The sequence below is a fragment of the Pezoporus occidentalis genome, unplaced genomic scaffold (genome assembly GCF_034315485.1).
Source record: "Pezoporus occidentalis ecotype Australia unplaced genomic scaffold, CSIRO_AGI_Poc_V1 ctg83, whole genome shotgun sequence".
NCBI classification, from domain to species: domain Eukaryota; kingdom Metazoa; phylum Chordata; class Aves; order Psittaciformes; family Psittacidae; genus Pezoporus; species Pezoporus occidentalis.
In genome coordinates, this window is record NW_026916192.1 from 2659832 (window position 1) to 2683359 (window position 23528).

General features: G+C 39.6%; 1 long non-coding RNA gene across 2 annotated transcripts in view; it reads left to right on the forward strand.

The window, feature by feature from the left end:
• Positions 1–23528, forward strand: part of LOC134156268 (uncharacterized) — a 136359-nt gene that overhangs the window by 78043 nt on the left and 34788 nt on the right. The window lies entirely within an intron of this gene.

The following is a 23528-nucleotide window of genomic DNA, read 5'->3' on the forward strand; positions in this document are numbered from 1 at the left end:
CTATACCTTTTCTTACAGTAGTATGTATAATATATCCTGTTCTAGGAGACAAATATCATAGATAGCACATGGAGAAAGATTAGCAAATTTAATTGTGAATATTTTAAGTCAAAGCACAATTTTTATTTAAGAAAGTTTCAGTACTAACAGAAAGAGCTGCAGCCAAAATTGCTTTTATGTATCATGTGCCAACTTGACATGTTCACTGAAATCTGTTTTGTGAGTAGAAAACCGGTTGCAGGATCTTTTGGGTTATGTTATCTGAAGGAGGAACGCCGTTCTCTACTGCACCACATTCTTCTCCAGCCCTGCCCCCAGTTCCAGCTTCTGGTGTAGACTATTCAGTAACAACACTGACAAAAAAAAAACCCCAACCTCATTAAGATGTCATGTTTTGTCAGGTTGTCAAACCTTGCCCTTTGTCTGCTTCTGAAGATGGAGAGTTTTGTGGGAGAACTTTAGGTGACCATACTCCCAGCTAATAAGAACACATAATGGATACTAAAGGCAGGGTGAGAGGATACTAAAGGCAGGGTGAGAACTTTAAAGTTCCTTTTCCCCAAGTTTTACAGAGATCACAGCTCTCTGTGGAGACTTAAATCGCTTTTGTTTTGCACAGTTTGTGCAAATGACAAGTTTTTGTATTACAAAGTTGAAACATCAGAAACATTAGTCATGCCCTATCTCCAAAACCCACTTAGAAGAGCCAAGATTTCAGTAGATTTCTAAGGGTTGTAGCCCGTGATGTTCATCTTTATGTAGCGGCAAGTAATTTGCTCAGGTGGTGTCAATATTCAAGTACTGAAACAGGACTGTGAAAGTATCTTGGGGATTTTAGTTCTGTGAATTTTAGTTTCACTGCAGTCGCCAATGTTCTCGTAACTAATACACTGGATTGGAAATAGATCCTATAGGGATTCCTGAACTTAACATCATATTGAAGTTCACACTTAACATCATATTGAAGTTCACACCTGACCGAGGAAACTCAGCCCTTGGTTATCTGTGAGGATGATTAGCTGCACGAACCTGAGTATTTCTGTCATTTGCTTTGTTGGACTGGGGGGCTGGTACCCAAGCCTCAGCAGAGTCACAGGCTTCATAGGTCTATAGCTGCTTCTGTCTTGAGAAGGAATATAATCATAGAATCAACTAAGTTTGTAAAGACTCTTAAGATCATCATGACAAAATATCTCTGAAAAAAAGAATGGCTTTGAACTTATTTCTGTATCTTACATAAGCAGAATTTTTTTCGAATCAGGACATTCTATACACTGCACACCGATTTGATTGGACACAGGATTAATTTTGATAAGGCTTATGATTGCATTTTAACTTACCTGAAAGGGAAAAAAAGATATATCGCGCAGCTACTGTTGAAGAGAACCCTTCACAGCAGTGGGTAAGAAGTACTGGTTATATGTTGTTGGTGTGATAAGTAACAAATGCCATAAGTCTGAATTCTGATCATGAATTTCATTTTCTTCATTTCACTTTTTTTGTTTTTTGTTAACAGTGGTGTAAAACAATCATAGTAACAAAAAGTTTAAAATGAGAAGTATGTAACTATCGTATATTTTGTACCATACATTTGTTATGGTACAGAAGGTCATGTGTTGTGATTGAACCACATTTCCCTATAAAATACTGGTTTACTTTTTAAAATGCAGTTTTGGAGACCTCTTCTCCATTGCACTAGCTTTTCTTTCACGTGCTGTTTAATCTCTGGAAAGCCAGGGAGACCATATCAGCACTGATACTGAGTGCTGTGCAAACAAAAGGAGTAATAAAATATATTCTGAAATTAGCTATCAGGGTTCAGAAATTAAGAAGGGTAAGGGTTTGGTCAAATGACATCGTGTAAGCTTCAAAAGAAGGTGAAACATAGGCTCTACAGGAAGAAAAAGACTCTCGTTAAAAGGAGCTAATACTTGTGGGCCTGATTCTTATTTACATTGATTATCAAGTTGTTTGTGTCACATATTCCCTAATGTGGTAGCTATTTGTTTAATAAATAGAGCACTCAGAAGACTGCTGGTTAAGCAAACAGCAACAAATAGATTTTAAAACTTCAGGGCCTGTAATGTCTGGGTATCGATCAGTGGTGGTGATGCCAACGTGATGCAAAATGTTGTGTAAATCTACTTAACGATTGTACTTTAATTTCATTGAAACATGAAATAAAAGTAGCAGCTATTAAAGCAGCTGGCGTAGATTGGAATCCAAGAGATCCAATTCCTACTATTTTACAGTTTTTCCTTTAAAATTGTTTCAGGTTTGTAGGTTCTTTTTTCTGTTTCAGTTTCAGTATCTCTAGGGTAGATGGATACTTTGCAAAAATCTTGAGAGTCCTGGACAAGATGTGTGAAGTGAATCCTTCTCTTTATACCTACTAATCTTCCCACCTCCAGCACACTCCTTCCTGCCCTCGTGTAGGAGCAGCCCCAGAGTGCTGCAGAAGCCAGCTACACTCTCCATACAATCAGAATTCCCCTGTGCCAGGACACTTCCTGGTTCTTAGGGCCACCCAAGCAGCTTAAGGAAGACAATCAGCAGATCTACCCTGTTGCTGGGTGTAAATATTGTATATTTGAGACCTTGTAATTGACTGAAGGGAGAATATATCTTAGAGATGAGGTCAAGGCTGAGGGAGTACTGGAATGTGGAGCAGCTGAAACAGATGATGTTAAGAAAAGTAAGCTCAGATTCCGTATTTTATATTTGAAACCCCTGGACTGCCATTTCAATTAGGAACATAATCTTGGTTTTGTTTAGTGCTTCTCTGCCCCTTGTATCCCTACTTTATAAATACACTCATGATTGTGTAGCAATCAGCTTCTAGCAGTAATTCCACAGCATTAGACCTTCATCATACAGGTGACTACACAAAATAGTTATGAGTTACAAAGAAGTTCCAGATGTGTTTAAATAAGGTTGGTTACTGAGAGAAACCACTTTAAAAGCTAAACCTTCTAGGCTATATTTACTCTAGTAATAAGGCCTGTATTTAAAAGGTACGGTAGGATTTCAGCAGCGGTTGAGAATGTTTTGGCATTGATACCTTCACAGCAAGCCAAGAGGAAAGCCTGATCAATACACATATGATAATAAGTAAAAGCAACCAATCTATTTATTACATTTATAAACCATTCCTATCTCTTTTCCCACTCTCTTGCTTCATTCTTAATCAGAGTGTTCTTTAGTGTTACTGAAAAAACAGATCATATTAAGCTGCAAACACTAACAGAGTACTGCATCATTCTCACAAAGCAAGCAGCTCAATAGATGGTAGTTGATGTTTGAAAAAACGTGCTGAAAGCAAGAAGACCTTATCTTCTGATTATTATTTGTTACTTTTTGCTTGGGATCTATAGCCAGAAAGCTGAAGTTAATCCTGTCTCCCTTCCTGTCACAGACAGCCCTATTTGAAGCCCTTTGATGTCAGGGCAAAGAATCCCATTTTTAATGGCCTTTGAACCAGACGTAGTAAAAACGGCAACTGAGCATTTTGTAGGGGTTGCAGTTCGGTAATTTGCTTAAAGGAGGCGAGTTCTGTTACCTATTTCTGTTTTCCCATTCTTTTTATGATTTTTAGTATTTGTACACCATTAAAAGTAATGTCAGTACTTGGCAAACAGTGAAGAGGTTCGGTGCTTCTGCCCTGACCACATTGTAGTTTATTTAGATAAAAGCAAAGAAAAGAAGGAACTCTATGGCTGTTTTTCAGCCTTCATAGCAGTAGAGCACACAAATTTAATGATTCCTGCTTGGTTCAGCTATTGTGAAATTTAGGAAGGAGTTTGCATAAGATAACATATCCTGCTGTTGTAATATACTGGAGACAGGGCTCAGATCTGTGGATAAGGAATGCTGCAAAAATCCTAAGTGTTATTATCACTATACACCACTCTCCCTAGGGTCTGAACCTGACCTCGCTTCCTGGATCCAAACAATCTCTGTCTTTGTGACAGGATTTTACAGGAAGAGAATTTTCTATAATTATTACGTGAAACAGTTCTTTTCCCCGACATTTATTCAGGTTTGGGCATGTTACTGAACAAAGAGAATTTCATGTCAAAATATGATCAATCTCAGCTCTTCTTGTGTTTGTAAAGAATGGACAGAGCTGCCAGCAAATGAGAAGCTGGAGGCAAAAAAAAATGGGGTGGCAGTCTTGCCAAAAGAAAGGGATGTTTAAAAATGAGTAAGACAGAGATACAGACCGCTTGGGATGGACAGGTTGTTTCTGGAGGTGCACTTGCAGGAGGAAGAAAACATGAGCACCAGAGCAAAGCAGTTTGGGCAGAAGCCATTGTGGAGGGTGATGAGAAGAGGGAGAAAGTGGTGTGCACGTAAGAAGGTTTGGGTTCTGGCTTGGTTTTCCTTCCTCAGCGGCCTAGTAGAGAGCTTGTGGTCAGTTGTTTCTAGCATGAGTGACTGGGGAAGTCTGTAGTCCTTGGAAGAAAGAAAGGTGTAAAGATAAGATGAGGTGGGTGGCTAGAGACCAGGCTGTGTTCTGAAGGCTTTGGCTGGCCCTCAGGCTATTATACAAAAAGTTAAATTCATGTGCTTCTCTGACAGCACTTCCTTGAGAACTGCCCTTCTTGGAATGTGCTGAGCTGAAGCCTGCCTGGATGCCTTTGAAGAGCACATTGTTTGCATTTGTTGGAAAGCCAAAGGACCAGAAACCTTGAGTTAGCTGTCCTGTCTGGAGCAGGATCTGCAGGGAGGGAGCCACTGGACTGCTGGAGAGGTGAGTGTCTGCCATTGCCACTGCTGTGGTCTGTGGAGCTGGATGAAGCAACAACACGAAGTGTGCTGAGGCACTGCAGTGATGCTGCTTTTTACAGCTCATGCTGGTCAGAGATGTAGCAGCTTGGGTGAAATAGAAGCCTAAATCTTGTGTTGCAAATCATATGTTGTTTCGTAGCCCTTCTGGCTCTGAAGGGAGCTTTACAGCATCTGGATTTTAATTAAGAGCATAGATTTTGCAGAAATGGTTGGCCTCTTTTTGTGCTGACAATTCCTGTTTGCCTAGTTAAGCAATTTGGGGGCTTTTTTCTTAGTGTGGCTTTGTGATGTGACATACAGGTGATTGCAGGAGTTTAAAACCCCTCTGTTGGACCACTGATACGCAGGAACATCTTTTTACACATCCGTAAATAAGTGTCTTATACCAGCCCCTTGTGTTACATGAGAAGGGTGGTCTGGAACAAAGCTTAATAAAATGTGCAGTAACAAAAAATGTGCACATTGAGTAACAAAAATCTAATTTATTTTGTATGATGTGCCCAGATTGACAAGGCTATTAATGTTCATGCAGCAGTCAGTATACTGTGTGCTAATAATTTATTCAGCTAAATGAAAACCAAACAGGTTGGTCACAAATTGCTTTATTCTGTGGAAAATGTCCTCTTAAAATTTGTACTTAACATCAGTAAGAGCTTAATGTTTCTGGTGCTGCCTTGTAGCATACTATAAGTGAAAGTTCTGCTGCAGTTACTAGCTACTAATAAATTTAGTGTCTTCTCATTGCAACTTCTTGGTAAATCCAAATTTAAAGACAAGTACAGGTCTGACCATTTCTTCTTCTGGAGGATCCACAGCTGAGACTCATCAGTCTAGCAACAAACGTGACACCATGTTTGAATATATAACCTTTCCTCTCCCCAAGTAACTTATCTCTCACTAAGAAAAGACTTTCAGAGAGAAATAAACAAGTGTCTGCCCTTGTGAACTAGTAAAGGGAAAATAAAATGAAAAATGAACCCTTATTATTTAAACAGTGCGACATGACAAACTGCAAGTGCTGCTCACACCTAGCCCTCTGAGAGCAGCTTTCTTTGTTGATAAGCTTTGACTGAACATGAACCTTTACTTACTGAACTTAGCTTTGTGAATACATTACATATTGCAGTGGCGTGATATTGTAGTCCTCTAGATTTTCTTCAGACTGTTTGTTGGGATGAAGTCATCAAACACAAGGCCAAGTTAGGCATCAGTGTTGTGTGTGATCTGACTCTTCAGTCCTCTGGGAGTATTTAAGTTTGATGTAGACGCTGAGTAATTTAAATCATTCTAATACCTAGAAAGACTGTGTGTATGGGCATTAGGAGGCTGTGTCATGAAATCTGGGGTAATAACTGCGGACCATCTGTGCAAGTTGTGTGGTCAAGAGCTGGTGCAGCTTTAACTAAATGAGGCTAAGGAAGCTCTTGCATTGCCCAAGTGTATGTGCTGTGCTCTGACCTTTTCTACAGTGCATATAGGGCACACTGCTAATTTTGTGCCTTCTAAAAATCCATGTAGGTATGAGTTATGGGCCTAGCACATCTTATGGCAAAGGGATAATTGCCATTCACATCCAGATTACCAGGTTGTTTTCATCTTGAGATGCTGTTGGTAAATAACAGATAGCACAGATATCCCATGTGGTCATCATTACGAAATCTGGGTCTGTGGCTATGTCATGTCTGTCTGATTTGTTGGAAGAATAAGAGTTGGCAATATCCTTCTTGATGGTTCAAAAGGAACAGTTCTTTCTCAAAGAGGCTTAAGTCTGCAAAGCAAACATACTGAGTTACAAGATGAGCATAAGACTAATGCAGCCTGGGAATTTAGCCATTCTCATTAATATGATTGTACTTATTATGGAGGGTCTTGACTTCACATTCAGTTTAATAAGTCTGGGAATTGCAGTACTTCAGACATGGCAGGAGTTCTATGTATTTTATACATTTAAGCACATACATTACCTTCTCTGTGGTTGAAACATCAGAATAGGAAGAGAGGGAGAAGAGGAAGTACATCATAAAACCAGCATCTAAGTTTCGAATACAGCTGATGTACCTTCTCCCTTTCTCACATTTTCCGCAATGCATTTCACCCTACCTTATTAGGGCTGTGAAGCAAGTGCTTGTAAATAAGATTATGAGAAAAGAGTGGGTACCAAAAGAATGTTATCCACTAGTTTCGAGGGAAGAATACTGCGGCATTAGCCAAAATAGAACAGGGAAGGTAACAGTGTTTTGTGGAAAAATAGGAAAAATAATGGGGAAAAACAATATGCAAAAGAAAGGGAAAATAGAAAGTAAATTAATTTGGTTTTCACAGAAATGTCTTTTCTATAGAAAGACAACAAAAGAAAAAGCAGGCAAAATAAAAAAAAAATTAAAAATACAATAGGAGGCTTAATGGGGAAGTAGAGAAAAGGTATAAAGAAACAGGGTAGAGGAAGAACAAAAGATGCTAATCTTTTTCCAAGGGTCAAGTATATCCCTCTAACAGCATGGCTAGGATTTTGCTTCTGCTTTTTGCCTCCAAGTGCTTCTTTAAAGCAAATAGCTCACCAGGCACCAGGCTGTTTAGATTACTTGATGTCATTTGAGCTTCCTAGCTATTACACTATTTCACTGACAAAAATTCTTCAGCTGCAAACATTTTCAGGCCCCAGTTGTGTTGTTAAGAGCATGGAAAAAGGAGATAATCTCAGATGATTTCTTAGTACAGTGTTACTTTTCATATACATTGTGGTGAGCATTGAAAAGATTATTGAGGCAAACTAGAGCAGAAGGCAAGTTCAAAAAGCTGGTTTATTGACTGAAGGACTTGATGAGGGAGGGAATGAAGAAGGACTGGAATTTGTACAACTCTGTTAATAGCCTGGCTGCATTCCTTTGTCAGTATTTTTACTGAGTTTCACTTCCAAAGAAACAATGATGCTTCAAGCTGTTCTGTGAAATCTTGACCTACCTTGCTGAGCTAGTGAGCCAGAATGCATCACAGCTGCTAACAGGGTTTGCGTGTGTGTACACACATTTGTACACACGTTTATGATTGTACTTCTGTCACTCTTGAAGTGAAATTCTTTCCATGCCTTTTGAGTTTTGAATAAAAGCCCTCCACACTTTAGAAGGGCCATAATGAAATCTGTTATCCCTGGCTCTGAGATAATTTATTGTTGTTTCAACATTGCCCTTCCCTTCTCTTCCTTTTTTCCCTTCCCCATTTCTTTCTTGCTCTCCACCTTTCTCTCTTCCTCCAGGATATTTTATCTTTTCTCAGGCTAGGAATAGAGAACTAGGAGTCAGACTTTTTGCTTTTGATATCTGTAATTTTTCAAGCAAAGATTGTCCATACCAGTTAAACTGGTAGTGACTGTCTGTCCTAACAATGTACAGTGAAAGAGGACACAGGACTCTCATTCATTTTGTGATGAGTCAGAATCTAGGGGCAAGGATTTTATATGTCCATCATTGTTATAATAGTGATGGGCAGAAATTCACTGTCTTACTATAAGGTAGCTGCCAAAAGGATGATGTGGATTGTTATAGGCTCCAGGTAAATAGCATAAAATACGAACTGAGTAATCACCATGAGGTTTTCACTGAATAGTTACTCACTGAATCTAATAGGTATCTGATCAGATAGAGACTTGTTCAGATAGCTCCATTTGTTTTCAGTTAATCAGTGAAAAGATGCATGAGTTACTAACAGATTGTAACTATTGCTGTATTGTATTTGCTTCAAATAGTTTATATTTGGAGTTATCAAAATGCACTAGGATCTTAAAATTTGCAGAATACAATAAAAATGCTAAAAAGGGTTGTCATTGAGAGTAAGGAGATGTGAGCAAGTAAAGGTAGTTGTACTGCTGGAAAGTGGCCACCCAAGAAGACCTGGCAGAGAAAGTAAAGTACTAATAGCATTAATAATCTACTGAGTTTTACTGCAAGTAAAATAAGTAGGGAAAGCAAGATGAAAGAGAAGTAATGAGGCAGCAAGACAGTGTAGCAAATTTACAGTTATCAGAGGTATTATGTTTGTGGTTCCTGTTACCAACCTGTGAGTATATCCAGGGTCAGCAGCTATGCCAGATGTCCAGATATTGCAGTTCACAGTGGGATAAAGAGCATAACACTGTTCAAGCTCAGTAGGCTTCTCATATGTAGCAAATCCCCCATGATTATTCATTACAACAATCAGAAGCCATTTTTCATGGGTCTGCCAGCAAGGGGGTTGGATGCTGAGTTAACTGAATGTGTTTCTTCTGCTCTGCAGAGTGCTGGTACTGTAGCACTGTGCCCTTGTTACTTCTTATGTATTTTTCAAAAAATTAAGTCATTTTCCTGATAATCTGGATATAAAAGGATAGATTTTTTTTTATATTTTTCCCCCAGACAGATGTTGCTGTAATTTCAAAGTATCTAAACCCATTGAGATTGTAATTCATGACAGTTTTGGGTCACACTTGAATTGTTATAAAACCCCACTTCTTTTCCACCACTCGAGGCGATACCACATCAGGCAGTGGAAATCTCCATTGTACTTTCTGCATGTGTTCACATCAGTGCTTTGGCAGAACATGTTAAGCTTTAATTAAGGGGTATGCTTTATGCATAAAGAAAAGTCTCCTCTAAGTCTGTGGCTCAGATTTAGTTGCCAGTTTTCAGTGAAAACTTTTATTCACTGTTTTATTTTGTTGCACTTGCCTTGCTGACACTGACCATGACTTCACAGCTAAATAGTGAGAAGTATAAAGTTTTCAATATATGCTTTTCAGAGTTTTTACTTTTTATTTTATTTCAATGTTTGGTTTGTAGCAACAACTTAAAGAACTAAACCAGAAGAAGGACGTTATTGCTACTTACGCTGCATGTGAATCAGAAACGGTTCCTATCTCCTCCACTGATTGTCCCTAATTATAACAGTAGGTCTGCACATTTGGAAAACTGAAGGCAGTGATAGGTCAGATGATTAGGAAAGATTGACTAGAAAAGGAAAATACTGTGAAACACCTTTGCCTGGCATAAGATAAAATAAATAATTGACAGTAACTTTTTTTATACAGACCGTGTTCAATGTGAGCCATCTCTAGCAGTCCCTCTTTATTGCATAAAGCATGATGAAGCCAAGTGCAATTAAATCCAGAAACTGATCTGTCCACTAGAAAATGTAGTCCTTCCAGGACATGGCCCAGGCTATTCTACATTACATGATATGGGAGAGTATGGAGAACAAAACTAACACACTACTGGTTTCAGATTCTACTATAGATATATTAGGGCTCCTATAGATAGGTTAAGCAAGGATGCAGATCCAGGCAAAAGGCACAAGTAAATACAGTATCTGGGGCAATACCTGCAACACAAGACTAATAAAAAATTGTATTTGTGGGGAAAAAGCCCATATTTTTAAATAAACAGGTGAGACCTATCAACAAAGTCATATGTAGCTAAAATTTCCTAGAAACATGAAAAGTAGAATAGGAAAAATTTGTTGGGAAAAAGACTAAAAACAGATCATCAGGAAAATTGAAACTTAAGTCCATTAGCTGTCAGAGAACAATCGTTCACTGTTTGATTGCTCAGAAGCAGAAGAGGACACTCTGCTTTCCTTTGGTGCTTCAACGTCTTTCCTTTTAGTAAAAATCTGTTGCTTAGTTTGAAAATTCACATCTGTTTTATGCTACATGAGTATTTTAAGCTTCAGCTCTAATTGCTTTTAAGACATCATTTGCTGCTCAGAGTATGGTATAATGGGGATCATGTACTTCCTTCTTGAACTGGGAACTGAAGCCAGGATTCCCTGTCTTGAGAAGTAGCTCAGAAGTTAGTGACAAATTGAGTCTCATCATCTGCAAGCTGTGCTGTCAAGGGTGACAGGCTGCGGGTCACTACTGGCTATGGCGTTAGCTCAGGACGAGGAATGTGCTGGGAATCCAAAGGTACCAACCGCTAGAGGTTGGCTTTGGCATAACAGATTTTTAGATTTAATTTGTTGGTTTAACTTGTCTCTTCAGAATCTGTTTGTTTTCAAAATCTTCCTTCCCTTTCCCCAAAGTAAATTAAACTGAAGCAAGCATCCTGTTTAAAAGTAAATAAATAAACAAACCCCCCTAGCTATGTAATCAAATCTCAAGTGTGTTGCTTATGCAAGTGATCTGAACTGTGTGCAGAGAATCCAGAGTGCTGGGATTTTATCTCCTTAAGAACTAGGTTTTGTTTTTTAAAAGATCCTTTGTTTGTTTGCTTGTTTGAGACACCTCTGAAAAAAACTGCTTTACAGATACAGTGCCTTTTGAGGTGTATTTTCTAAACTTCCCCCAACACTGCAGTCTCCTTCTGTCTCTGGGGTGTCGAACTCACCACTGTTTTTTTCTCCTTTCTTTTTGTTTCTCAGGATTACTGAGAAACTCATGGGTCTGTAAAGTATGTCCAGGTTGCTTTAGCATTCAGAAACTGAAGATACAGCAATACATGAAGCCGAACCAAACCGTTTAGATTTAATTCTGATAGACATCTTCCATTATGATTTAGGAAGTCACCATCTCTTTCTGGTGGTATTTTATAAGCTGGGCAAGCAGTGTTCTTCAGGCCTTTCTACTTAGGTTATACGCCATTTGAGGCAAATTCTCTTCATCTTTTGTGTGAATACTGCTTCAGTGTTGCATTTTGACTTTAAGTACAACTGAAATATAAAATAAGTAGTGGTAAGTCCCTCTAGTAAGCTCCAGCTTTGATTCATAAATACCACTGAAGATACACTTATTATTCCCCATATTAAGGAACTGTATCTTAAGGAAGCTGAAAAGTTGAAATAAACTGCAGCTTGGATAAGCTTTGGTGTTTTATTTCAGTCATATTTTGGAAGCTGAATGTTTTGTCTGAGATGGATGCTTGGAGTTAAAATTCAGTGGTCTTACAGAATAAAGGCTCTGTATTTGGGGCATTTGTAATGTGCAGTTGTTTTATTTTCTTCTTATTTTTTGTGTGCTGGCTGTGCTTACATTTTATGCCCAGATGGTTTTCTTTAAGGTTTTAGTATAACTTAGCTGTAACATTTTGCACCAGTGTTGTTTTCTTGATTTATGCCTCTGTGTTTGAACAGTTTGAAAACTTCATGAGGGTACCAAATGGGGAAACTGCTTTTTCAGTACTGTGGATGGCTGTTCTCTGTCAACAGAAAGCTGGAAACTTGTAGTTCATGTGGGGATTGTTGACAGTATCATAGTCGTGTCATGCAGGGTTTTTTAAATTTATCCTTTAAAGAAGCCTAAAGCCTTTACTCCCAATTGAAAGACCGTTATTTCTTAGCACGTTGATAGCTCTGGAATTAAGGACTAAGTCAGTATATTTTTCATAAGGGATCATATTCTTCCCATGTAATAAAATGCCATAGAAGATGCTAAGGCCTGTATGACTAACATAAAGATGAAATTTATGAGCTGATACGTGTGACATGAACTACTCATGGAAGAAAAATCCATTGTTAGAACTAGGTAGAACTAGAAACACTCATTGAGTAGATAAAAAGCCTACAGATACTGCTGGCTATAAGCATTCTGTATTATCTGAAAGAAAAGGTTGTATATTAAAGAAATATTTGTAGACAATTTTGCAATTACTTGGCAATCAGATGTGCAAGTGAGATGTCCTGCATTGTAACAGATAATTTTATTCTATGATGAGTAAAAGCACCTGCTTTGCAATGGCAACCTAAAAAAATAGGATGTCTAGAAGTCCATAGTAATGTTAAATTGAACGAGCAATTGAGGATATTCTTAAAACAAAAAAACACAGGCTTCCTCCTGTCTGCACCTAGGGAAGGCTGGAGGGCTTTTGAGATTACTTTGATTTGAAAGCTGAAGTATAATTGTGGATGAAATTATGCAGCTGGCACAAGGAATTGATTTACCAATTTTGACTAGGCCACTTGTAAAATGGCTTAGCTGCAATGACTAACAAGTATTTCTGTTCCACTGTTGAACAAAATGGGTCAGTAATATTCACAAACGGAGTTTACATTTTCTCATGAAATGTGCTATTGCCAGAGTTACACTTCATCCCTGTTTAGGGGAAAGAAGAGTAGAAAAGCATCTCATATTTGTATAAGGGGAGTGTAAAAGAAATTAGGCAGAATACATGACATTTGCTCTAAATGTGCCACCTAAACTGGTGAAGCCAAGGTTACATTGGTAAAGTGAAGATACTCGCTGCTTACACCTCACCAACACACAGAGATCTTTCCAGGGAGGCAGGACTCCGCAATCCCACAGATGAGAGCTATTAAAGTAATTATTAGTTACACAGAAAAACACTCTGTCTGAAAATCTTTTCATACACATTTGTTTGCATCTCGTACCCCCTCAGAGGGTGCTTAGAGGAAAATATTGTGCTAAATGCACTATGTTGGCAAAACATAGTTAGAAAATGTGAAAACAGCCGTTTTCCCTACATTTGCAAGAAATGTTCAGTGTTGTAAGCCTGTACTCTACATTCAGACTCACCTTCATCTAAACCAGACCAGAACATTCCGACTCTACAAACAACCTGAGGCATGATCAGATCTGCAGCTTTGAGTGGAAGAACAAGTCTTAGTTTCATTGACTACAACATTTATATTTGCCAGGGTCGTGCAATCCTGTAGACTTGGTAAAGTATAATTTTTTTCTGAATGAATATTATGTCTTGATTAATTTAGTGGAAGAATTTAAATCCTTTTAGTCTGATAAAGAACTATTAGGATTTCACTGCTGTTAGGATGACTTTATGTTTCTGCTTTCTTGCAGAACAGCCAGTGTTCTCCCACTAAAGAAAAAAAAAAGAAAAAGAAAGGAAAAAAAAAAAGAAGATAAAGACTTGTATGCTTTAGAACCCTCGGAGCAATTTACTGCTTTCTGTAATTTTTTGGGAGTTGAGTGTGTTTAGTGCAGACTTGTGGTCTGTTTTAAGTTGTGCTTATTTTATGAGGCCTTTCTCTCCCAAATGATGTTAATCTTGCCCACATTGCATAATTCTGATTTCTCACTTGGTGGAGGAAGGGAAAACACCTGTGAATATGTTTCAGCTCTGTGAGGCTTCTCCTAGGTGCTGCTAATGGCTTCTAATTCTGCCACTCAGTTCTCCAGGAAACAAAGGAAGGGCTCTTCTTGGTCTGAGATTGCTGTGGTGCTCCCAGCCTCCTCCTGGAGCTGCTTGTACTGTGCAGAGGAAGAGGCTTCACAAACCTACACTTTTCCAAGTATATGGGCAATGTTCTTCCTAATTCATGTTCACAGCTTCCCTTTATCTGCTCCTGATCTTGCTCCCATGCCCATTTTTCAGGCTGTTATCTCTACTGGTTTCAGCACTTGCTCATCAGCTAATCCCCTGAGCCTCTTCAATCTTTCATAGCAAGGGAAGGCTCCAGAGCTCACTTTGAGGCTCTCTGCCCTAAAAATGGAACTTTTCAGCATTAACTCCCTAAATGATGGAAGTTTTTCTATCTGAACTTTGCTCTGCAGCTACATCTAGTTCCTCCTCAGACTCCTGTTGCTGTTGCATTCTTGTGTTTCATTTCCCGCCCTGAATTCCTGTACTCCAGAATGACTCTTCCTCTCTTTGGTTGCTTGAGTAAGAGTTGTCTTCTGGCAGACAGCTATTGCTATCCTTCCTCTAGTATTTTTTCCACAATGCCCCACAGCATAGCTACTTCCCTCATCACCCATTCAGATTTGGAAATAAAGAACCAACAAATGAATTAAAACGCTACCTGCCTGGGTCCCCCTGCTGCTTTTTCTTCAGTTCTCTTAAGTATGTTAACTTGGCAAGTGAAGATGGACTTGGTGAAGTAGAGATTTTGTGAGTGGAGTAGCAACATTCTTAGGCCTGAAATGTAGTTTTCAAGGATATGCTGGAAGCAGTCTGTTGACACAGCTATTCATTAAATGCTTTGAAATCAGTTTTTTTTTTATTACCTGTGGAATTTCCAAGGCTTCTAAACAGGGCTTGTTGGCTTAGGTGCATCTCCCTATAGGCATGACTAGACTGAATCGATTTGCGTTAAGCCAACTTGATGTGTCTCATCTTCCATGTTTCCAGTATTAAGCTGAGTTAAGAGAGTTTGGACAGAGCCAGCTTAGTTCATGCTGAACCCAAAAGCATGTAGGAATGTCCACCTGGTATGTAAATGCAGAAAACCATCATGTAAATGGTGCCAGGGGAGGTGAGAAACGAACATATTGCTGGAGAGCCAGCAGCCACTGTACTTGCTGTGAGCAGACTAGTTCAAAACAACTTGCTAAGGTTTATGTTTATTTTTAGTAGTAAATGTTTTGGCTATCTCCAATGAAGCTACTTCATTAAAATACCAAATTATAGATTTTAGAGTAGTAGAATGCATATAGTGAGACAAAAGAAGAGCAAGCTGTAAACTAAACATGTACTGCCACTGGTGTCCATATATTAGAAGGACTGCTTTTTAAGAAGAAGACAGGCACTAGTTAAATACCTATTGCATGTAACTGCCTTTTTTGGCTTTCTTTTCAGAAGATGTTTGAAACAAGGCTTGTAGCTTGCTACTGCATTATCACTTACGTAGATTATGGGAAATAGCTTAAAGATCCATTAATGGGTAATTTAAACATATTCTTTTTTTCAACAAAACTATCTGACGCACTTAAAAGACAGAATTCAACATCCAAGTTAGCTGCCTGTTGGAATGCTAGCCCTGAGTCTTCCCAGAAGAATGTAGAATGAATTTAACTTTTCACAGGGCAAAGATATTTAAAGCAATACAAGCTATATAAAGAGTTTAGGGATAGCCAACTAAATAGTTTTCTGTTGACTCAAGCACTCTTTCTCTTGTTGCCATGCACCATGGGATCAAGGGTGGTGGAAATATGCATGTGAGGAAGCATGAAGAAATGGCATGCGCTGTGTATCTTGGTGGCTTTTTTAGATTTGGCCTTACTGTAACATAGTTACTGTTGCTACAGTCCAATGTGGAATCTTTCCATCAGAAATGCTGTTTTGTGTACTGACTTCTAAATGTTTCATATCTCGTTGTTCTAAAATTTGTCACATCTACAGCTTGGGAGGCAAATTAAATCCCATTTAATTTTAGACGGATTTGATGCTATTTTAAAGACCAGATTTCGGTTTTGCTACTTTTTTGGCTTAAGATTTCTACTGATTTCTGAAGCCAGAAACACTGTAGAGTTGCAGACGTGGGTAGCCCAGTCATCCAAATGGCTCAAGTGACTTGGCATGGGATGCCTGTAGACTAAGATAGGTATTTGTTCAAAATGTTTCATATCAATCTAATTTTGTTTCAGCTGAGCTTAATTAAAAGTTCAATGAACACAGTGCTTCTGGAATTCCTATTCATGCAATATAGATGCTCATATATAGGTAGCATCATCTGTCTTGATGCCTTTTTGTTTTATTCTACTTACACAATAGCAGATCTTCATCTTTCAGCATGTGAACCTCAGCCATATCCTGTAGAAATTCCTGGACATGCAGAGGGTCATGATTGGGAATAGTCAGGATGGATTCATTTCTGTCTCTGATGAAATTACTACATCTATGGATGAGGGGATTGCAGTGGATATTGTCTGCCTTAACTTTATAATTTAATCCTGGAGGCATGGACCAACCCCAACATCATGAAATTCAGCAGGGACAAATGCAAGTCCTGCATCAGGGATGGACTGACCTCATTCAATGGGTAACTTTCTGGGTAGTAGCTCTTCTGAACAGGATCAAGAGCTCTGGTGGGCTGAACACAAGCCAGGGGGATCCTGGGGTGTGTCAAAAGCAACATGATCAGTAGACTGAGGGAAGTGATTAGTCCCCTTTACTCAGCATTCATTAGACCCCATCCTGATTACTGTGTCAACCTTTAGGCTCCACAGAACAGCAGAGATGGCAAACTTGAGCAAGTTTAGTGTCGGGCCACCAAGATGACCTGGAGGCTGGAGTCCCTGATCAGTGAGGTGAGGCTGAGACAATATTCACCGTGGGGAAGAGAAGATGTCTTTGGGTTTGAATACCAGTATTTTTCTGTCTTCTGTCTGGATTCCCACTTGCAGAATTGTGGTACATTTTGGTCATAAGTGCACATGCTCTGAATCTCTTTGCCTCGTAGTTAGTAAGTTAAAATACTGGCAAGCATTGTTTTCAGTATTGCGAAAAGTAAAATACCAACAAATACCTGTATTTTCTTAGAAACTCTCTCTTGATCATATTATCCAGGAGGCAAGGATAAGTGGTAAGATTGCTCTCCTTCTCGCCCTACTTCTTTTTTGCAGTGTCATTGTAATTAAATCAAAATGGTGATTTTTGTTCTTTTTTTTCTCAAAGAGCTGTTCTTACACAGTGTACAGAGTGGAGCATCTGGTAGACATTGTACATAAAGTACATAAAGTACATTTTAGTAATTGATGCAGCTTGGTTGTGAATTTTCATAATTGGTTAGTCACCACTATTCTTCTCCAAAGGTGGAGAGAAATAATGGATGTAAGGGTAGAAACAATTGAAGTAGACATTGTGTGTGATTCCATGAATGACAGGGACATCTAAGAGAAGAACTGCTTGATCTCATTCTCTGGTGACCTCCTGTGTGTAATTATTTTGTATAGTGAGTGGCTCAGTTCTAGCTTTATGTTAGATATCCCAGAGGAGGTATTTAGTATATGTAACTGCAGGGGGACATCCCCTGGCTGTATTTTCCTTCTTTTCACTTTAAATACCAATTTCTTTCTGTCCTAAAGGGAATTATTTCACTGAGCATGTCCAAGCAAATTCTTCTTGTCATTTGTTTCAGTCAAGCTTTTCTCCTCCTTATATTGGTACACTGTCACTGAGTGTAATTGGACGACATTGGTATAGTTGAGAGCAGAAGACTGGTTCCTTTAATCTTTCTTCATAAGTAATCTATTTCCCCAATCAGTGTTTTTTCCCTGCTTGGATTTTCTTCAAATTTGTCAACATCTTCAGGGTAAGGAGGTTCTCCCGGCACCTGAATTCTTTTTGAAGCACAGAACGTGTTTCCGCAGGCATGTTATGAATTATGGATATTTCTCTAATTCCACTTCTCTGACTATTGTCCAACGGTTCACATCTGCATATCTACATCTGGTACAAATAAAAAAAGGGTTTGTTTTTCGTATCAAATGTGGGATAATGACCATTGTGCTTTTGGTTTTATTTCTAAATCAAAGTTTGTAAACACTTTTTATATGATCTCCTAACCTTTATAATATTGCACAGGATTAGGCAGCTTTTTAATGCTTTACTTAGTTATAATTACTTTCTTGCTTCTGGACAAGTAGTGATTGGGGGTCTGAGACCTTTGTATGATATCCTTTTGAATGTTTGCTCCATTTGGAGCTAGCATAACCCACAGCTAGAATCAACAAAGTTATGCAAAACTTCTTCATAAGAGGACTGAGTTGAAGTAAAAACCACTCGTGGGCTGCAGGGGTTGTGATGACGTGGTTTATGCCATTATTGCCTTCCATTTGAGGAGCACAATGCAAATCGTTCTCTGTAATGGGAATATTAAGAGGCATTGCGGAGTTAAGGGTCAAATTACTTTTTAAGAGGTGTAATTTTCCATGTTCCTCCTTCCAGCCAACACACATAACGTGTATGTGCACATAGCTATCTACATTGCTAGCTGTGCCAATCTTGTAATTGCATTTGTACGTACAGGTGTTGAGATTCAAGCTATTATAGCCCTGGCTTAGCTTCCCAGCAAAGTATTCCTCTTCTCAGACTGTGGTTTCCTAACACAGGAAGGAAGAATGGTGGTTCCCTTTCTCCTGTTCAGTTGCTAACATGAATTGCTGCCAAAGTGTGCTATGGAAATAAATTCTGTCCTGTTCTTTTTGCATTAACCTGGAGAGCAGGAACCTTCTTTAAGGGCTCCTTTTCACAGAGGAGGGAGGACAACAGCAGCTCGTCTGCACCCTGTCGTAGTCCCAGCTGTGTATTTGAGTCAGAATTCTTTATCTGGGAATGTACAATGAAATGAGAAGGGTATTTTCAAGAAAAATCCAAATATGCTGTGTGTAATAAAGAATGATAAATCACAGAAAGGTTTTTAGATATAAACACTGACTATATTTCTATCAGTGTAAGAAGAGTGGGGAAAGCAGTTGATGTGACCTTAATTTTGCCCCGTGAATGCCTCTGTAATGTGTAATTATATTATAAAAAATAATTACATAAAACATTATGTAAGAATATTTTTTTATATTTATAGAAATAGAATTATAGAAAAATATCTTTTTAATGAGGCTTTGCTTTGCAGAGGTTAAGTGTAGTTCAGACACATACATTGAAGCTTGACTCCATAAAAACTGAGCTGCCTACATTTGTCTAGAGTGATTGACATCAGCAGTACTATTGAACCTAAGTAGCATTTAAAGACATCTGGAAAACAAGAGCAGGGTAGGTTATGAAACAGCTCCCACGGCTTTCATCCAATTGCTTGTTTTCTTAATGGTGTAAGAATCCTTGAAGAGTCAGAGTCTAATAGAGCTGAACTAGCCCACTGAAACACTTCCAGTCATTGCTGGATTAAGTAGTTACTCCTGCTGTTATATCCAGTGTTGTACATAGAATTGCTTGGCTTGTCACTCACTGAGACATGCTACAAATGCATATACACAAAACTTGTGATGCTTAAAAACTGAGTTATTGATTGTATTAGAATCACTCTGTTTTGTTTTGTTTTGTAAACCCTAACCATCCTTAGGGACTGATAATGAGACTTACACAACAGGGTTTTTAAAGCCAAAATAACCTATACACTTATGGCACGAGAATCACAGAATGAACTAGGTTTGAAAAGACCTTCAAGATCACCCAGTCCAACCATTCCCCAGCACTGCCAAGGCCACCACTAACCCATGGCACTGAGGGCCTCAACCACACAGGGCCCATCTGTGAACACTTCCTGGGACAGTGATTCCACCACTGCCCTGGGCAGCCTGTTCCAATGCCTGAGCACCCTCTGGGGAAGAAATTGTTCCTCATACCCAATCTAAACCTCCCCTGGCACACCTTGGGGCTGTTACCTTCATCCTTCTTGACCACTTTGCAAAGCACCCACAGATACGTTCAAGTAAGTTCATTCCTTTTTTGACTGGTTCCTGTAGCTCTTCTAAACTCAAGCATTGCATAAATACATAGCATATTTAAGCAGTTGTCACAAGTAGTCAATAGGTGCACTGACTTTGACTGGGAGAAAGAAACCTGCTTTTTTATTTTTAAGTAGTGCTCAAATGTAAGAGAATGGTTTATAACAAGCTGTGGTGACATTACAGTTCCCTGGAAGACACAGCTTTTCAGTATGTGCTTCTACGTGACATTTGTCTGGTTCCACTGGGACACTTTAAATGTGCTGTTAAAATCTCCTGGGATTTTAAAGCCTAAAACAAAATAATATTAACCTCTTCACCCATGGGACTTTTGTGGAATGCTGATGGTAAATGAAAAATACAGGCCAGGAGTCTTAGTCTGCAGCAATAACTCCACTCAAATCCTTAAGGTGGATTTAGTGGTTTAACAGAGCTACTTAACTACGTGAAAATGATTCTGACTTAAGCACTCATGAACAGGAATACATTTGGTTGTGTCAATAAAACACAGGCAACATACAAAACCAGACATACATTGTGAGTAATACAAAACGAGTGTGTTTAGGTACCACTCTCAGTGTGTATCCGTGGTGCATGGACAGCCACGGGAATACTGAATATTTTAGGCATTGTATTTTAGGGAAGCTATTGACAAACAAGAATTTATGAATAAAAAGTGGCCTGGAAAGAAGATCTCTTCCAGCCCCAAATAATGTTATGCTGTATTGGGTTTATGTGGCAAGGTTCTGATAGCAGAGGGGCTGCAGCTGTGGCTTCTGTGAGAAGCTGCTAGAAGCTTCCCCCATGCCCGATGGAGCTAACACCAGCCAGCTCCAAGACAGACCCACTGCTGGCCAAGGCTGAGCCCATCAGCAATGGTGATAGTGCCTCTGGGATAATGTATTTAAGAAGAGGGGAAAAAACCTGCACAACTGCAGCCGGGAGAGAGGAGTGAGACTGTGTGAGAGAAACTGCCCTGCAGACCCAAGGTCAGTGCAGAAGGAGGGGAGGAGGGGCTCCATGTGTCAGGGCAGAGATTGCACTGCAGCCTGCAGTGCAGACAGTGATGAGGCAGTCTGTGCCTCTGCAGCCCATGGAGGTCCATGGTGAAGCAGATACCCACCTGTAGCTTGGGGAGAACCCCACGGTGAGCAGGGGGATGCCCGAAGGAGGCAGTGACCCCGTGGGAAGCTTGCACTGGAGCAGGGTCCCGGCAGGACCTGTGTCCCCATGGAAAGAGCCCACATGGAGCTGGTTTGCTGGCAGGGGCTGTGACACTGCAGGGACCTGTGCTGGAGCAGGGGACAAGCATAGGGAGTCCTCCCCTGAGGAGGATAGAGTGGCAGAGACAATGTGTGATGATCTGACCACAGCTTGTATTCCCCATCCTCCTGCACTGCTGTGAGGGACGAGGTAGAGAATACAGGATTGAAGTTGAGCCAAGAAAGAAGGGAGAGGTGTGGAGGAGGTGTTTAGGTTTAGTTTTATGTCTCATTATCCTACTCTGATTTGACTGGTAGTAAATTAAACTGATTTCCCAAGTTACATCCGTTCTACCCCTGACGGCAATCAGTGAGTGATCTCCCTGCCCTTATCTCTACTCACAAGCCTTCCGTTACATTTTCTCTCCCATGTCCTGCTGAGGCAGGCAGTGCTGTAGCAGCTTTGATGGGCACCTGGCTCCCAGCCAGGGTCAACCACATACACCTGTAGTAAGAAACATTTGCCTTAACTGTTACTGAAGTTCCCAAGTGATGCAGGGTCTATAATCTCCCTGGGTTATTTGTAACATGCTTAGTTGCTTCCTTAAATAAGAAGCATTTCTTAGTATCTAGTTTATATGCTGCAAATTAAGCCCATCATTTCATGTTCTCCCAGAATAGATGTGGAAGACAGATGATTGTGCTAGCTTTCCCATGTTCTCCTGCTGAACTCTTTTGTGCATATTCCCTTTTCTCTTCTGATAGCTAGCCAGCTCTTGCTATCTCTTCTCATAAATTATGTATTCGAGGTATATTTCTGTATTTGTTGGTGATCTCCGGGCTTGCCCCGGTTGGTTCTCACCCCTCGCAGCCCTTGCAGAGGAGTTGGGGTTGCCAGGCAGACCAGTGAAGTGTCAGTAATTGATAAGATCCGATATAAAAGTTTGAAATAGTAAGAAATAGTTTGTTCACATCTAAAGAGGGCAAATCTGAAACACCCACTTGCTTACAGTCTGATTGAGTAGACGTAGGTGTTGAATGTAGATCTTATCGGTGATCAGCATTCCTTATTAATTTGCTTCCTTCAGCACAAGGCAGAACAAGTTAATGTGTGCCAAGTTAATTCGTGTGCAAGGAACAAGTTAATTCGTGTGCAAAGAATTTCAGATCTGCTTATAGCAAAGCAGTGGTGCATCAGGACAGCTTCTGACTTTGAAGGATAAAGAAACAGTCTTTACTCTGTGCCTGGTGCCCTCATGTGGCTTTGATGTTCAGGTTCTTGTGAATTAATTGAATACATCGCTGCATGGCTGACACCTTTGCTGTGTAAAAGGTATCAAATGATTTCCCTGTATAGCCTTGCATGGTCCTCTGAGAGCACAGCATGTGCTGGAAAGCCAAAATACGCTGTCTGTCATATGGCCAGTGTGATCTGGATATGCAAACACCAGGAGTTCTCTAACTTAAACCAAGAGACCTGCTGAGGTTTGATGTAGACTAACAGATTTAGCATAATTGCTACTAAAAATCTTTGAACATTAATATGCTTGAACTGTAGTACTAGTGCAAAATAATTTAACAGTATAAAGATAAAAATCTAATATTAACCCAATCTACAGCTGTATCATTCTTTCAGCTGTACCTCAGCCAACAAAATACATGCTATGCAGTGCCCAGAGACCTGCAAGCCACCCCTCCTGATGCCATTCAAGCTGCAGCTCCATGCCCATGCTGGCTGAGCTCTGAACACCAACCTTCCCAGGTCGGGGGGCTCTTGCTTCACCATGGCCTCCACACTGTGGTATGTAAGATAAATAGAGGTTTACAGAAGTCTGCCAGGAAGTGAAGCACAAGAACAGCCCAGGTCAGTGTATGGCTGAGCTACAACTGCTGATCACAACCCAAAATATTGGTAGTAGCAATATTGTTATAAATCCCCAGCACTTGGCAAATGAGAAGTAAAGCAGAGGAATAAAAATGCAAAATTCCTTAAACTGATATTCCTAGGAATTTTCCTGCAGTTTTGACACCAGTATACTTCAGTGTGATTGGTGTAATATTGTAATATGTTTAGAAAGGGAAAAATACCTTTCATAGTTCATCGTCTATTCTGTGTGAGTCATTTTTTTCCTAACTTTATATATATATATACACACATTAGAATTAGGAATTGCTGTAGTGTTTTGATCATGATTTTTTTGTATCAATAATAAATTAATGAACAGAGTTTGAGGCTAACAGTGAAGCTCTGTATGGATGACTTCAAGTCTTGTCATGTTTGTAAGATATGAAAAGCCAGGAACTGCGTGGGGCTCAGCACTTGTTTCATATCTGTGAGCTGTTCTTTGTGCACAAAGGCATTTTTTTTTCTCTTGTAGCATCTACTAGATTTCTTTGTGAGTATGACCTATATC